The sequence below is a fragment of the Echinops telfairi genome, unplaced genomic scaffold, assembly GCF_000313985.2.
Source record: "Echinops telfairi isolate 266 unplaced genomic scaffold, ASM31398v2 ScPeMD7_9;HRSCAF=40, whole genome shotgun sequence".
Classification (NCBI taxonomy): Eukaryota; Metazoa; Chordata; class Mammalia; order Afrosoricida; family Tenrecidae; genus Echinops; species Echinops telfairi.
Window position 1 is genome coordinate 96,093,867 of NW_022103906.1, and position 13,827 is coordinate 96,107,693.

General features: G+C 49.9%; 1 pseudogene; it reads right to left on the reverse strand.

Annotated features, from left to right (window-relative positions):
• Positions 1-715: 715 nt before the first annotated feature.
• Positions 716-13,827, reverse strand: part of LOC115868266 — a 36,419-nt pseudogene continuing 23,307 nt past the window's right edge.

Genomic DNA, 13,827 nt, shown 5'->3' on the forward strand with positions numbered 1-13,827 from the left:
TGTTCTTAGAATGTCCCATGGTATTGACTGGGTTCCCTACAATGTGTCTTCACACATGCACATGCACACATTCCTTGTCCCCATTTCTGACCTTAGGTTTAATGAAAGACCTTAAAATAAAGCCTCCCTTCTGGAGTTTCTGTTGTGGTTAAACTAAGTCAAGCCTGGTTCGGTCCCTTGCAACCAAAGAATCCTAACTGGAGCCCCCACCCCCACCCCCTTGAGCAGGGAGGAAGAGTCTGGAAGTGAGAGTGACCGCTGTGAGCTGCAGAAAGCAAAGCTGGAAGGTGGTCTGTTGACAAAGACTCTACATCTCGGAGACTTGACTTAGATAATACAAAGGAGGAACTCACATGGGCTGAGCAAATTGACTTGCTAAGTTATTTACGGGGTTGTTTATAGGGTCACTAAGGCATGACTCCCTGGCAGTGGGTGTCTTGGCATTTATTGTCTTTCACAGATACCTGATAATCCCATTCTCTTCTGGGTGCAGAAAAGACCTGGAAAACAAAAGATGAAATGCGGCCTCGGCTCCTCCTCTTTGTGAAGCTTCCCCGACTAAGTCACTCCTTCCTCTAGAAGTCGCCAGCATCGCTTTCTCTCTGCACCAGGAGCTGCTGTGCCCATGAAAAGACCCCGGACACTCAAGCGTTACCCCCAGAAAATCAGCCATCCCCACCCAGGATGGTCAATTCGGAAGCACCTAAGAAAATGCTCAAGATGGCGGGGGCACCCAGAAATCTGTGCGGTCCCCAAAGTTGTTCAGGTTGGTGAAGAGAAGACTGGGGCGCAGGAACCCTCTGTTCATCCCCAAAAGACTATCCTGCGGAAGGAGCGTTGGGTGAGTTAGCAGGAAGAGGGCTCCCCTGGGAGCAGACTCAGAAGAACGGCAGAATGTTTTAAAGGAGAGACCTGGAAGCAGCCCCCGGGAGGAGGACGAAGGAGGTGGAATTGGTGAGAGTGAGTAAGTGGGCTCTGAGGCAGGCACCCCGCTGGCCTCAGCCAACCCCGCCAGGAGCACAGGAGCCGGGACGTCTTCCACAGTTGGTTCCCTTCACTCTGAGCTGACCAAGCCTCCCACCTTGGACGTGGGCCACACCAGAAAGGGCAAGACCTTGGATAAACCAGCACTCTGCAGCCGAGGCCAACTGAAAATGCTGACAGCTGCTGTTGTCTGTTCTCAGCATTCTCGGCGGCTGGGGAGACAAGTCCTTCCATGAGGAAGGGTCTGAGGGGAACATCACAGGGTCCATCAAAGGTAACTTCAACCTGTAGAAGAAAACCCAATTGGCAGACGATACACCAAGTCACGTTCTAGCTCAGGGTCCTATGCTGTGGGTCAGTTGCTCAGCCTGTGAGTCCATATTCAAGAAGCATCTGTGGAGGCCAGCTTGGCCGAACCACTTTCTAAAGGCCACTCTTGTTCTCAGACTGTATAGCCCAGCAATTCAAATGCCAAACTGTGTTTTACTCACCATATTATGTTAGGGATCCGGCTTGCCCAACAGGGTTTTCCAAAGTGAGTGGTATCCCTCTGGGGGCACTGGAATGGTCCAGGGAGAGGCTGCCAAAGCAGGTGACTCTATTGTGGTAGCTACATAATCTGTTGACAATTTGAGACGATTAAGAGTGAAGGGGTGGGTTTAGCCTGTCAATCAGGTCACAGTGTGGGGACCTCATTTGGAGGTGCTAAGGATATAATTAGGTCACTGGAGGTGGGACATATGCTCAGTCCCTGCGAGATATTCCTGATGAGAAGCCGCCTGGAGCTACCCTGATGCAGCCAGAGCCCTGGAGCTGGAGGGGCCACGTGGAGACCCACGCCAGCGCTGAGATGCTTCCACCGCCACTGCATCTGCAAGACTTTCCACCCACTGGCCTGTGAGCTTCCTGCATTCAGTGTCATTCCCTGTGTTTCTTGAGTCTGAAGAGGAATTTATAGATTGGTATTGGACACATGGGCTAATATCGGACTTATACACTTGATCTGGACTGGGCTGGGATGTTTTCTCAATATTTAATTGTTCTTATATATAAAAACTCTCTCTTACACACATATACATGTTTATGAATTTGTGTCTCTAGTCTACCTAGACTAACACATACATTGTACCCTGGATTATGGGGTAGAGTTTATGTTTTTCCTTGCCACTAAGGGGGGCTGAGTAACTTCAGTTTTCTGAAAAGGGGGCATTCAGTAAATCAGTTTGGGCGCCCTTGCTGTCCGGGCAGAGGAACTCAGGGATTAGCTGAACTTAGACGTTAAATACCAGCAAGTGAACTGTCACTAAACATTGATGAGGCAGCATTGAAGGGGGTGAGGGGTGGGGTGGGCAACTGCTGTTCTAGAAATCTGAAAACCTGGGGTTCAATCCAGACTCCGCTGGCTAAGCTATCTGAGGGTGAGTCAAAAAGTAGAGCTACTTGGATTGCAGTGCATAGACGATGGGTTTCTGCCGAATAAAATGTGTGCGCGCACGCCTTGGCAGTCAGCGGGTGCTGCCAGGAAGTTCTCTCTGTAAATACCCTGATCTTAGTCTCGTGAGGGTACCTTAAAAATAAAAAAGGTCCGAAGAAAACAGTAGTCCCCGACGGAACAGCCGGGCCCGCTTATTCCAAGCAGGGAGGCCAGCTGCTCAGGTCCCGCGTAGTGATTCATTGGGGGTAATTCAAACGAGTTATCTGTGGAGACTTTCTCCGAGGACTCAGGACTATCACCAGGGTTTTTGAGGAGGAAGTTTTAAGAAAACAGAAAACTGTGTAGATGAGAGGAAAGGCCAGAAAAGTTGCATTGAGATCCCTGCCACCCCCCATCATGACCAAGGACCTGCAATGCTTTGGGAGGTAGCAAGAGCTCTCCCGTCAGAATGCTGTTGGGAAACCTTACCCCACCCACCCTATGGCCCTGATCTTGCCCTTTCAGACTTCTGTTTGCTCCTGAAACTCTAAGAATAGTTCAAAGCAACCCAATTTGCATGTCAAAGGAGGTCAAAACCGCCCTTTAGACGTGGTGTGCGTCAAGTCCGGGTCATTGATCATCGCCAGGAGGAGAAGGTGGTGAGCGGGCAACCCTACCTTCCACAGAGGATGGGCTCACACGGCTGGTAGATTGAGAAACACAGCCTTACGCCCTCGTGTTTTTGCTTCCTAGGCTGCATGACTTCATAGCCATCCACTTGCACTTAGCCTTGCACAACTCTGCTAAAGACTCTAAGCCTGCTGAGTCAAATCTTAACATGGCAATTAGAGTGCCTACCTTACAGGCTTGGCCTGGGGCTCAAGAGCTAACACATATGGCTAACGCAGTCCATGGCAAATAGCAAGGGCACCAAGAATGTTAGCTGTCTGACTTTCTTCCTCTGATAACCACTCAGCCACCATAGCCATCATAAAAGTTATTGTTCCAACCAGAAAGGCCATAAACTCCATTTTTATGACTTAATGAAGACCAGAATCCGGGCAATACACCACAGAACCAGTACTCAACTGTGAGACCTTTGGAACACGTAGATTGCTTAGTACCCAATGCTTTCCATCTCCGTCGGTCTAGGGGTAGGAGAGATTTAACTATATTATTTTGGGCGCTGGGTCAACTATATCCAAGCCCCTCTGGACTCAATCATCCACACTATCCTTGTGAAATAAGGTATGCAGCTACGATAAGCAAGCCCACTACACACACACGCACACCCATATACATATAGTATCTCAGCCCCATAACAGACAACATCCCAGACAGCCAGCTGAGCAATGGGAAGAAGCTCATTTTTTTAAAAATCACCTTGAGGATGAGACAGAGCGATTTACAGTTCAGATACAGTAATTAGGAGAACGGGAGTTGTCTTTGCCACGCAGGTGTGCTGCAGGTGGGAGGTCGAAGAATAGTTTTATTCCTGGTGACCTAAAACTCTTTTGCTATAAACAGAAGAGTTGGAAAATCCTAAACCTAACAAGCTTATGTTGGAGCTGAGGCAATTAAAGCACGGAAAGGATCCGTCACTTTTCAGTTACACGCGCGTCATCCTTGACGATCGGACGACTCAGCCCGGTCCATTGGCTTACTCTGCCCTTCCCCTTCATCCTGGGGTGGAGGGTGATAGGGCCCTTTTACATAAGCCTTTCTAACCGGGGTCTTGTCATTCCCACCAAATGATTGGGTCTGATTATGCAAATAAGGTGTTCATGTCTCACCAAGGAGATTGGACAACTTGATCATAACACAAATAAGGTGCTTGGCATCCCTGTGGGCGTGGAACCAGGCAAATAAGGTGAATGGAACCCTAATGAGGGGATTGGCCTGTTCTGCCATCCCACTAGGCTCAAAATGAGCCATGCCAGAGGTAGAAAGGGTGGCTAGATTCGAGAGAGAGGGAGAGAGAGTCCTATAACACCAAGGCGGGAGTTCAAGATGGTGAGACACAGTAACAGAGAAATGATGGCAACGGAATTCGGAGATGGGCATGAGCTGGCACAGTGGGCATCCTGAACTGTGGAGGAAGGTAGTTAGAGGAGGTAGACTGACCCACTGAGCAAGAGAGTGGGGAGCCTTCGGGCAAGAGGCTTCTTGGCAGAGTGAGGGGTCCCTTGGCACTTATTGGCAATGCTAAAGAGCTTGTTAACACTTCTGTCCGCAGGATAGAGCCTGCCCTGGGCTGAGGGACTGGGAGCCTGAAGGACCAGGGGCCACGGGAGGCCTAGCTGCAGACGTGGGGGAGCAGAGACTGCCCTGTTCCTAGGACCACATGATAAGTTGTTCTTCATCTTGCGTGGTCACCTTTTATTTCCCTGTCACTGGGAGACCAGTCTGTGGGGTCAGTGTAACAGATGACGCTTGGGCCTGGCAGAGCAGTAGAGGGTGTGACAGAGGGATGGCTGAGGTCAGAATTCATGTAAAGGCTAAAGAAGGGTGGTGCGTCTGACCTCCACCTCCCAGCAGTCAGCTTTGGGCTGATGTTGGGTTTGATTTTCCCTCCACCTTGTGATGGCAGAGGAAGTCAGATGCCCGCTTGTATTAGTCTGGGTAGACGAGAGAAACAGATCCATGGACACACATATGTGTATAAGAAAGAGATTTATATACAAGAGCAATTGAACATTGAGAAAAGATCCCAGCCCAGTCCAGATCAAGTCCATAAGTCCACTATTAGCCCATATTTCCGATATCAATCTATAAAGTCCTCTTCAGACTCATGAAGCAAATGCAATGACGCCGAATGCAAAAGATCACAGGCCAGTTGGTAGAAAGTCTTTGGGTCCAGTGTAAGCATCTCAGCGCTGGCAGGGGTCTCTCTGTGGCTTCTCTGGCCTCCGAGGTTCTGGTTGTGTTCATGTGGCTTCTCTTCTGCAGTGTCTCCCAGGGAGTAGCAGAGAGAAAGAGGTGTCTTCCGCCTCCAAGGAGGAAGTACCAGATTTCCTAGAATTCTCTGGAGAAGGCCATGCTCACAGAAGTCTCATTGGACATCTCCAGATTGATAGACTAGACCTCACCCCTACACTCTGAATCCTTAAATTGACACCAGATTAGGTGACTGCCACACCACTCTAGTCACGAGCCAGGGTCAGAAAACACTGCGGCCCAGATACAGTCTTTCGTCCAGAGCTGTGTCCTCAGGCTCTCGGTCCCCACGGTCCCATAGCCTTTGCCTTCTTTTGTGGCCAGGAAGCCACCTGTGGCTCTGCTTCGCTGCCTCTGTCTCGTCAGCATGGCTCCTCTGCTCTGTCTCAGCGCGTACTCTGCTGGTGGCTTTTCTTTCTTGACCCCTCCAAATTCTCCCCTTTCCTGCTTCTGAGAGGACTCCCAAACTCCGAGGAACGGCAAAACTGACCAATCCCCGTGTGAGCATCTTCCACACTTCGTTTGCGTGGTCTCACCCAATCGTTTGGCGGGAGTTGTAGACACTTAGGTAGAGGAGCGTAAGTAGTTCATGTTACTTCGCCACAATAATCTTCAAAGGAACAGACTGGTCAAATACTTGTAGGATTCTCTGAAGTCACAAAGACATCGTCGCATTGCTTTACTACAAGGACCTTCCTAAATATCAGCCAGCGAGAGGAGCTCAAGTATTCATACAACATGGTTCTCTTTTTAAGGAATGGTTATTAACTTCTGTTCAATCCCCCCAGCCTTCACTTCACTCATGTAAGAGCGTATGTGCTTGGTGGTTTGGAGGGAACATCCGTCGTTTTCTGTATGGGATACACTGTGTAATGAACTTTTTTAAAATTTTGCTTTCTTTTCAGTTTAAATGTCAGAGAGATAAACCAACAGCTGCCTTGTATGCAGTGGATCCCACTCAGCATGGGATGGGGCCGCCTAATGCAAAAGGAAAGACTTTATTGAGCATAGTTTTGTTGCAATGATTAGAAAAATGCATCTCCTTTTTAAACACCAAGATTAAAAAATAAATTACAGACAAACTAAATCAATGCGACGGCAACGGGTTTGAACTGTCATTAATTAACCATGGAGTCAAACAAACAGTACATGTTTGAAAGTCCACAGATTTTTTTTTAATTCTTTTTACTGTGAAGAATAATAAACACGCGGAAAACAACACCAAGTGAATGCATGGCTTCTTCGGTCTCCACAAAGTCATCGGCCCTGTTGAGAAAGAGGACACTGCCAGGTGGCTAGGAGGCTGCTGTCCCGTCCCGACCTGGCCTCCTCTCCTTATCCCCGAAGTACAGTTAGGATCCCTAATTCTAACATGGCCCCTTAGTTTTGTTTTGAACTCTTTAGAGATGGAATCAAAAGTATGTCGTTGTGCGTGTGTGTGTTTGCTTCACTTTCTGCTTATGAGAATCCTGATGTTGCTGCCCCAGCTGTGGTTCTTCATCTTTCTTGCTGCGTTGTCTTCCCCCGTGTGAATAAACCAGGACCGTTTTTACCCACAGAACTTGTCTCAGGACGGGTTCTTTAGAAGCCAAACCAAGGGATGCTTATACAGAGATGCAGAGAGACATCGATATAAGGAAACTGGCTGGTAGAGTGCTAGAAGCAGGCAAGTCCAGTCCAAGTCTGGGCAGGCTCCAAGTTCCGGAATCAGGCTTGAAGCTGGGGGCTTCTCCAGCTACTGTACCTCTAGGGACCAAGACCAGGGGAGGTCAGCAGCTGACGGCTGCAGAGGAGAATGAACCCAAGCAGGTTCAGGTTTGTACCTGGAGCGGTGAATGAACCCACAGGGCAGGTTGCTGACCTCTCCCGAGATTGGCAGGTAGGCAACGTGGCAATATGGTCGGCCATTGCCTCGAGTCCCAACAAATGAACCAGGTGTAGGATCCAGACCTAGGCAAAAGCAAGCAAGCGCCTTCACAGCGTCTACTTATATAAGAAGCAGGCTGCATCTCCAAGGAATCTTCCTTTGAATTGCAACAGGGCTGTGACCTGAGGAAGGGGGTGTATTTCACCCTAATCTCCTTGCAAGTGATTGGCTGCCCATGGCAGATCCCTGGAGTTGATTAGATCGTGTTACATAGCATCATGGGGGATTATTAGCCTTACCTGCCAAACCATGGAGAAGCTTATCCCTGCTTAGTTAATATAAAACCTCACTATCATAGGACTCCTGGTGGAAGTCTGGATTGTTCTGGCTTGAGAGTTCTTATAAATAACACTGCTTTAAGGATTATCATATGTCTCTTGGTAAGGAGGCATTTCTGATGGATATATACTTTGCAATAAAATCGCTGGACATCCTCAACGTTTTCAAATTAAACCAAACTGTTTTTCAAACGGATGATACCCATCTATACTCTCACCAGGAATGGATGAAATTCTTGTTGCTCTGCATGCTTGAGATTTAAATTTTTTCAGTCATTCTGATAGTACAAATTTCCCGAATAACTACTGACATTGAGCATTTAAAAAAATATGCTTAACGGCTAATGGTAGAACCTCTTAAAAAGGATATATGTGTTTCTTTTTATTTATTTATTTTTTTGATATATTTGTTTCTTATCCAAACATAACTTTTATAAATTTTTTTTTCTTAATCATTTTATTGGGGGCTCATACAACTCTTATCACAATCCATCCATCCATCCATTGTGTCCAGCGCAGTTGAACATTTGTTGCCATCGTCACTCTCAAAACATTTGCTTTCTACTTGAGCCCTTGGTATCAGCTCCTCAACTTTTATAGATTTCTAATGGTCTGTGTGTCCTGTTGATTTGTGGGATTTGGTTATGTATTTCTGCAGTCTGGTGCATTCATTTCCTATGGCTATTGTAGAAAAGACAACAGACTTATTGGCTCACAATGACACACAGTAGTCCTCTCATAGCCTGGAGGGCAGAGGTCTAAAATCAGTTGCAGTGGCATGGCTGGTTCCCTCAGAGGCTCTGAGGGGAAAGTTCGTCTTCTCATCTCTAGCAGTCTTTGGCTTTCTTTAAGTCATGGCCATTTTTCCACATCCTTCCAGCCTCTCGTTGCCATTGTCACATCTACTGCTCACTCTGCCTCTGACTCTCTCATAAGGGCCCTTGTGATGACCTGGCCCACCTGGGTAGGCCAGGCTGATCTTCTCATCTCAAAATCCTTCCTTAATCACATCTGCAAAGTGCCTGGGCCGTGCAAGGGATCGCATTCAAAGGTTCTGGGAATGAGGACATAGACATCTCTTGGGGTCCTTATCTTGCCCAGGACAACTGGTACATGAAATAAACTAAACTAAGACATTAAAAAGCAAAAGGGAATGTTCACCTTTCCAACATGGAAAGCTTTTAAAACGAATAACGATACTCAATGGTGGGTGCGTGCGCACCATTAGGAAGCACACATCTACAGAATGGGGCAGTTCTACTCCGTCCTGTGGGGTTGCGATGAGGTGGAACTGACCCCCTGGCACACAACACAACATGGATATACATATGGGTATATTTGTTCATATGTGTGTATGCACATACACACACACACACACACACACACACACACGCTGTTAGGTGCCATCAAGTTGGCTTCATCTCACAGTGACCCTCTGTCCAACCACACGAAACACTGCCCAGGCCTGTGACATCCTCATGACAGTTCTAGTGCTTGACACCCATGGGTGCAGCCATTGCATCAGTTCATCTCGTAGAGGGCCTTCCTCTTCGCTGCACCCCCACCCCCACCTCACCCCACCCTCCTTACCAGGCATGATGTCATGCTCCAGGGACTGGTCGCTCCTGACAATATGTTCAAAGGGCGTGAGATGAAGTCTCACCGCCCTTGCCTCTAAGGAGCACTGTGGCAGTACATCTTCCAGGACCCATTGCTTTGACCTTTCAGCGGTCCATCGTACTTTGAAGACTCTCAACCAGCACCATAATTCAGATGCATATTCTTCGTCAGTCTTCTTTATTTAATGTCCAAATGTCACGTGTATATGAGGTGCTTGAAAATTATGGATGTATAGAGGGAGACACCTATGTCTAGATATACAGATACATGTGTGTACGTTTCTTAGAATGTCTGCCATGCACCAGGCCATTAATGAAGCTATTGAGTCTTTGCTGGGAAGCTGTCCGAGGGTTCTGCTGTGGCTCTGAGCTGTAGGAGAAGCAATGTTCTCACTACATTCTTCCTGTGCTTGTCCTTGGAGTTCCGGGACATCCAAAGGAGGAACGCCTTCCTTGAGTGATGATGTCCCTGGTGGTCTCTGCCTCTTTGGAAATGCCATACGAGCATCGTCTGTTGAACAGTGTCTGCAGGTCTCTTGCAACACTCTGGTGGACGCCAGGGTCCGATCCGGTACCCAGTGTCTCTTTTATAGCGACGCTCTGGGGAAATTTTGGCAGGAATCACATTCCAGGACAACGTCGGGCTCTTGCGAATCAATTTGTATGCATTCTTTTGTCAGAAAATGAGAACTATGTAACCCAATATGTCCTTCCTTTTGTTGTAGTTGCTGGGAAACGGCTCAAACTCAGGGCCCTTGAGCAGTACCCGGGGTTTAGGATTACTGGACTGCACAAATGCCAGGGTCTCCCGGAGAGCACGTGAGCCCATGCATTCACCGACAGCAAGAGAGACACCCCCCCCCCCCCAATAATTCAATGGGCTTCCTCTCGGGTTCCTGCCACCCTGATACTTTTATCTAGCCCAGGGCTCCTCCTAATCCTGCTGTAGGCACAGTGCTGAGTGTCGGGTGATGGAGAGAAAGGCAGAGGGAGGCAGTTTGAGCCCACCAAGCTATGGCTGATGGTTGGAAGAAGGTAAAGGCTTCCACTCACCTGAGGACACATGGCCCCATGGTTGTTTGGACAGGTTTGAAGACATATGCCAAGATTTATTGAGCGAGCCAAAGAATGGGAAGGGAGGACCTCTCTTTTCCTCTTCATCCTGAGACCCAGGCTGCCTGTGGCCTAAGAAGAAAATTTGACAGAGAAATGAGGTTGTATCAGGGGTGGGGAACGCCCGGCCTGAGGGCTTTCTAAGGCACTGGAAATCACCAATACCAGCTAACATCAGACACATGCCAATGAGAACCAATCACACTGGGGCTGAGTTCATGACATCTTTGACTGGTAGGTACGGCCTGTGCATGACGTCATACAGATCTGAATGGCCCTTGGCAGAAGATAAGGTTCCCTCCCCCTTCTTTGGGTTGCAGCGTTGTAAGCCATTCTCCTCTAATGCAGTAAAGGCTCACATCCTGCTCCAGGCCCTGGCGCCAGGACCCACCAGAAACTTTTGGCCTGAAGCGAAATTAGGGAAATCAGGATGCTGCGGAAGACAGGTTGGACCTGATCACAGAGTCAGAGCAGTTGGATTCCCCATCCCACCCCCACCCCCCTCCCCCAGCAGCTCTGCTCTAGGAAGGTGACCTTCTCTGCTCTGGTACAGAGTTTTCCTCTCAGGAACCTACAGGGGCAGCTCCTACAGGCTCACGACGGGTCAGAATGGATCCAGCAGCTGGTTTGGAGTTGGGGTTTGGCACTGATAAATGGCCTGGCAAGGTTTGCAAGCTGGCTGTTGGTGTGGTAACCCCAGGGCCCCGGAGGGGGCATCACAATCAGGTTTTCTTCTCTGAGGGCCTCTCTAGAAGCTCAGGCGGCTGGCAGGCCTCCCCATCATTTCGTGGCATTCCATGTTCCCCGTGTACGTAGGATTACTCACGTCCTGTAGAGATCCGTCCCTGAGGGCAGAGACAAGGCCTGCCTCTCTTTACATTCCACGCCTAGGGCAGCATCTGTGGATGCCCAGCTCCTGTTTGTGGAACAAAGGTGTGAGGGAGGGAGGGAGGGACTCCAGAGCCTGAGACAGGAAGCCGACCCGGAGACAGGACACACGGGAGGCGTGACCCACCTCTCTGAACTTTCCTCCCAGAACTGTGGGGCAGGACTGCGGCAGGAAGCAGCTGTGGATGAAAGGGGGCAGGCTGCAAGATCAGCAGGAGCACAGGCGCTCCTACCTGGGCAGGGAGTAGAAAAAAATCAATGCCTGGTTCCTCAAGGTCTATGGTCTTTTGACTCCTCCCCTCGGCTCAATGAGGTCACTTCAAAACCAGGGCGCAGAGAGGTGAGATGACTTGCCCCCCAAGGAAAAATCAGTCAGGTGATCTGCTTCCGTGAAGACGACGACCAAGAAAGCCCCCTGCAGCGGCTCCTCTCAGCACCCGGGGGCCTCCAGGGGGGTCAGGAGTGCTGGGTGAGAAGGCAACTAACAACAATGACACCAAAACTCACTGGGGCTTTGTCGGACTCTAAGATCCAGCCTTATTAGACTCTTAAGGAGAATCAGCCTGCAGCCCAGGCCCCCCCGACTCCCTCTCTTCATGGGGGGGGGAGGGATGAGAAGAAGGTCTCTGGATGGTGCAGCAGCCATTTGGCCATTTGGGGGGGAAAGAGCCCATTTATCGCAGCACATGGTGCTGCTCTGTGCTGCTCCAACCAACACAGCGATTTCAGATACCACCAAACTCGGGCCAGCAAAGGGAGGAAGGAGAGCTTCCTTGAGCCGGGCTTCTATTTGTGACCGGAGGGGGACGGCCGCAGACAGCTTACAGAGAGTTCAGAGAATCTTGGAAAGGAAAATACTTGTGCTCCGCCACTTGACCCAGAAAAGCCGGGGGAGCCCTGTCTTTGCGGATTCTGTCTGCTGAGCCGGCAGGATGACAATAAAGACGGGGAGCCTTTCTGCACCTGGCACACCAAGCCCCTCATCCCAGCCCCAAGGTGGCTGGAGCTGTTTCTGGCAGCAGATGGGTGGGTGGTGGCTGGGGAAAATGCAGGGGGAGCTGACAGCCAGGCGAACGCCTAATCAGGAAGTGGGTTTGCTGCTCGGCAGGCCAAGTCCTCGTACCTTATTTCCTGAAATGTTCTCCTGTCCTTCACTGTTCTTTTTCTAATAATGCTAAGCTTGGGTAACCGTCGTTCACTCAACAAATAGTACCAAGCATCCCCCTGGGAGCTGGGGAGGAAGAGTCAGCCAGGAAGGTCAGAGACGGTCCCTGGACCAGGAGAGGTCTGCAGGGGGCTCGGAGATGCTAGGAATTCCCCAGGAGGACACTGCCAGCCATCAGGGGATCCAGTGACTCGGGACCAGCGCTTCATTTTTCTCAAGTTGTTTTTCTCTTCTTTCTTTCTCTTTGTGCCTTCTTTAAAAACAAACAGCCCACAAAATCCACCCAGCTGCGGGGGGCGCTGCACGGGAGAGTCATCTTCTCTCGGGAGGGCTGACTGCTGGAGGAGGCTGTCTGGGGGTGGGAAACTGAGAGGGGCCCGAGAGTCAGGAGAGCCTCTGGGGAGGACACATTGGGGATGACTTCTGTAGGGGTGGCTTTTGACGTGTTGGGTGATACACAGTTGTTCCAGCTCATAGACTCCTGAGCGCTGCAGAAATGAACCATCACCGGGTCCTGCGCCGTGCTGCCCGCTGGTCTCAGGCTGGGGCCCACTGTTGGAGCCACTGTGTCCATCTGTCCCGTTGAGGAGCTTCCTCTTTCTCGCTGCCACTCTACTTTACCAAGCACGACGTCCTTCTCCCAGGAATGACATGTCCAGAGTTCTTATTTCCTTTGCAAATTGCTTCCATCAGCGCTTCATACCAGGCCTGTGCAGTGAACCCGTCCGACACAGAAGAAGAACAAAGGCTCGTGGGCACGGGCTTTCTGTAGAGAAGCCATCCCTCGTTAAGATAAAACAGAACCTCGTTTTACCAGGATTGATTTGGTCTCTCCTTGGCTCCATATCATATTTAATAATAATAATAACAACGTGACATGCGATGTACTCTTTAAGGTGTACACAGTTTGACGGTTTCCAGAGCAGTCACAGAGCTGTACAACCATCACCAACATCTCATTCCAGAGTGCCTATTGTCATCACCCCTGAAAGAAACGCCATCCCTATGGGCATTCCGCTGCATCCGCTCCCTTCCGGCATGACCTGTTGGAAAGGACCGGTTCATCCCACCACAGAAAGGAACTAAAGGCCCCCCATTGCTTTATAAAGGAGGAAACAGGAGCCCAGAGAGGTTCAGCAGGCAGGCTAAGGTGCCCTGGGGAGCTGGTGGCAGAGACGAGGAGAGCTTTCTCTCTGAGGTCCAGCTCTGGCCTGCAGAGGCTGGTGGGGCCCAGATTCTGCTTTGAACCGAAAAAGCAAACAGACTGCCACGAGCCCACACTGAATGGACTGAGAGTCATGTTAAAACAAGGGTTCTGAGCCAGCAGGCCCGGGCAGCTTCCTATTTCCACCAAACTCCAAGAGGGGCTGAGGCCATGCCCTCTTTGAATTACAAGGGGCTGGAGTCCCTGCGTGATGCCAAAGATGCTCAGCAGCTAACCTAAAGCCTGGGGCACGGGCCCACACACCGAGCACTTGGGAATTCACATGGGAAGACTTCAC